The sequence below is a fragment of the Crocuta crocuta genome, unplaced genomic scaffold (assembly GCF_008692635.1).
Source record: "Crocuta crocuta isolate KB4526 unplaced genomic scaffold, BGI_CrCroc_1.0 scaffold110, whole genome shotgun sequence".
NCBI classification, from domain to species: Eukaryota; Metazoa; Chordata; class Mammalia; order Carnivora; family Hyaenidae; genus Crocuta; species Crocuta crocuta.
The window spans coordinates 2,990,085-2,993,784 of record NW_027527386.1 but is presented as its reverse complement, the minus strand read 5'-3'; positions in this window follow the sequence as shown (position 1 = coordinate 2,993,784).

Here is a 3,700-nt window from a genome sequence, read left to right as displayed (position 1 = left end):
TTTTGGTGTGATGGAATGTTCTGGATGGAATGTTCTGGTGATGGGCTTTTGCACACCATGTGACCATGCTAGAAACTATACATTAAGTGGGGGGAATGCATGATATGTGATTTGTATCTTAATAAAGATGTTATTTAAGGAACAGAATGAATCGGTGATTCTCTCTCACAGTGCAACGTGGAAGTATATATCCTAGGATGGATGGGTGTCCGGCCCAAAAATTAAGGCTCAATATTATGTGCTGCTTTGATGTGGTAAAATCGGGAGGGCCTTGAANAGCGCGCCCCCCCCCCATGGCCCTGCGTGGCCTGTGGTGTCCTGCTCCCCAGGCTGTGAGTCCATGTGACTGATCCAGTGTCATGTGTCAGGTGTTGGTTGTCTCCGTAACCCTGAAGTGAGGGGTCCCTCACTCACCAATGGGTCCAAGGGAGGTGACTAAAACAGATAGTGTCTCGGGGTGTCTGGGTGGCTCAGCCAGTTGAGTATCTGACTCTTGATTTCCGCTCCGGTCGCGGGCTCAGGGTTTGTGGGATCGAACCCCGGGGTCTGGCTCTGCACTGATATTGCAGAGCCTGTTTGGAATTCTCTCTGCCCTTCCCCACCTCAAAGTAAATACACATTAAAAAAAAAAAAAAACCCAGATGGTGTGTCACATAGCAGGGCACATGATGTCTGTTTATTCCTTTGGACCAGCTGACTCCACAAGAATGGATGAGACTATTCTCGGTCACCACCCTGCTCTCAGCACAGAGTGGAGTCAATGCACCAGAGGGAAGTAAAGTGGAAAACATTGTGGGGTGCCCGGGGGGCCCAGTCAGTGAAGTGTCCGACTCCAGCTCAGGTCATGATCTTGCGGTTCATGGATTGGAGCCCCGCATCCGGATCTGTGCTGACAGCTCGGAGCCTGGAGCTGCTTCAGATTCTGTGTCTCCCTCTCTCTCTGCCCCTCCCCTGCTTGTGCCTTCTCCCTCAAAACTAAATAAAAGATTAAAAAAAAAAACACCTATCATTACTTTGATACTAAAAACCAGTGGTTTCACCCAGCATAGGCGTCTTTTCCTCACAGGAGTGTGAGCAAAGGTAAGGGAATGCCACAGGGGCGGCGGCTCGGGGTGACAAGGGGTTTTCTCCAGCCCCAGGCTCAGGTCTGGACTCCAGGTTGCCATGAAAGGCAAGCAGGCAGGGGTTGAGGCAGGGGAAAACCAGGCGCAGGGGGTGAGGAGACCCAGCAGGTCATCTCCGACCCTGGAAACTTCTCTCCGCCCCCTCAACATCCAGGAAGTGGCCGTGGCACCATCAGATGGAAGGGAAGGTAAAAGACAGCAATTTTGTTCGTTGGCGTGTGGCTTGGCGTGTGTGTACTGCACAGAGTACGTCGCTGCCCTGAACAAAACAAGCGCCTGGGTGCCTCAGTCAGTTAAGCGATTTGATTTCGGCTCAGCTCATGATCTCAGGAGGTAGGCTGGAGCCGCAGGGCGGGCTCTGCTCTGAGCATGGAGCCTGCTGAAGAGTCTCTCTCTCCTTCCCCCTCTGCCCCTCCCCTGCTCCTGCTCTCCCTCTAAAATGGATGGATGGATGGATGGACGGATGGATGGATAAAAACAAAAACAGGGGTTCTGCTACTAAAGAAGGAGGGAGTGACCAGGAGTGGCCTCTGCAGTTTGGCCAAATAGCACATCCTCACAAAGGCTACGGAAGTGACATTATAAACACCCTAGGTTCGGATCACAAAGGCCCCAGCTGAGCAATCCATTGTGAAAGTACCCATGTTTTGAGTATTCTCCAAATGACCCATGAATCAGACCATTCATGACATATGGCGCAGTATTTAGAATTGGATCTTCAGGAAAACGTCATGGCATGTATGGCCTGTGGGTGACCGGGGGGAGGGGACAGCCAGGCGGGACCAGGGGGACTCGCCTTGGCACACGGATGCGCCCGCTGGCCCCCACCCCCATCTGCTCCCGCAGGAGCAGTTCTGGGCGGTTCTTCCCAGTGGGCGGAGACTCCCGTCGTCCCCGTGTGTCCCAGTGTGTCCCAGTGCACCCCAGCTGCGCGCTGTCTCCCGGAGCCAGGGAGCCAGGACGGACCTCCGGTGACCAAAGGCTACCCGCGCTGAGACTGCACGTGTCCCTGGAGATCCGCGTGCTTGTTCGGCGCGCACTCCCGGCCTCCGCCGCCACCGCCGCACCTGCTGACAGTGGAGGAACAGTGGCCGCGCCCCCCGCGCCCAGCTGTTGGTGGGGGCCCCCGCATGAGCCCCGCTGTGCTCCAGCTGAGGCTTTCAGGCCTGGGGTGTGCGCTGGTTTCCAGTCCCGGACGAAGTGAGAGACCAGGTGAAGGCTTGGCCGGGAGGATCCGGCACACTCGTTCTTCTCCCAGAGCTGCTTGCTTGCTTGCTTGCTTTTTTTAATGTTTCTTGTTTATTTCTGAGAGAGAGAGACAGCGTGAGCAGGGGAGGGTCAGAGAGAGAGGGAGACGCAGAATCCGAAACATGCTCCAGGCTCCAGCTAGCTGTCAGCACAGAGCCCAACGCGGGACTTGAACCCACAAACCATGAGATCATGATCTGAGCGGAAGTTGGATGCTTAACCGACTGAGCCCCCCCAGGCGCCCCCCAGAGCTGCTTTCTTAACGTGGCGTTTGGATCACCGTTCATTCCTGATTTCTCTTTCAATAGTCATTCAGACCGAAGAACATGGTAGAAATGTTTACTTGCGGGAATGTTCCAGAAAAAAAAAAATCCTGAGTTTGGTTTAAGGTGGAGTGAGCAAAAGATGGCATGCAGGCCGAATCCACCCACAGCCTGCTTTTGTCAGGGTCGTGCTGGAACGCGGCCAGGATGTTCCCAAGGGTCTGTCCGTCCATGGCCGCTGTCAGGAGCAGCAGCAGAGCTGAGTCCCTGCCCCAGAGAACACACGGCAGAACGTCACACAGAGTTGACAGAAAAAGTGTGTGTTCCTTTTCTCTCGATTCATATTTTTCGGACTTTCTCCTGAGATACAGTGTCTCTTGAACAAAAGCCATTGTTCTCACCTTCCTCTCCTGTGCCTTTGCTTGTCCCCTAACGTTTGGTGCTGACTTCTCCAAGAGCCAAGGGCAAGGATATATCCCCGTATGAATCTTACCGTTTGCATGCCCGTGAACATCTATTTCCAAAAATACCCTGTTTAGAAGTTGGCTCCTTGATGGGGTGCCTGGGTGGCTTAGTCGGTTAAGCGTCCGACTTTCGCTTAGGTCATGATCTCGCGGTTCGTGGGTTCGAGCCCCGCGTCAGGCTCTGTGCTGACTGCCAGCTTGGAGACTGGATCCTGTTTCAGTCTGTGACCCCCTCTCTCTCTGACCCTCCCCTGCTCACGCTGTCTCTCTCTCTCTCCTAGAAATAAATAAAAATATTAAAAAAAAAAAAAGAAGTTGGCTCCTTGATTTTTTTTTTCTAAAAATTCATTCCTTTACATAATTCCTATGCCCAACGTGGGGCTTGAACTCACAACTCTGAGATCAAGAGTCGCATGCTCCACTGACTGAGCCATCCAGGTAACCCTGTCTCCTTGATTTTAAGTTGTTTCCTCCGCTCTAAAATAAAATGGACAGGGGTGCCTGGGTGGGGCATTTGATTCTTGGTTTCAGCTCAGGTCATGATCTCCCTGTTCTTGGGATCAAGCCCCAAGTCAGGCTCCATGCTGACAGTGCAGAGCCT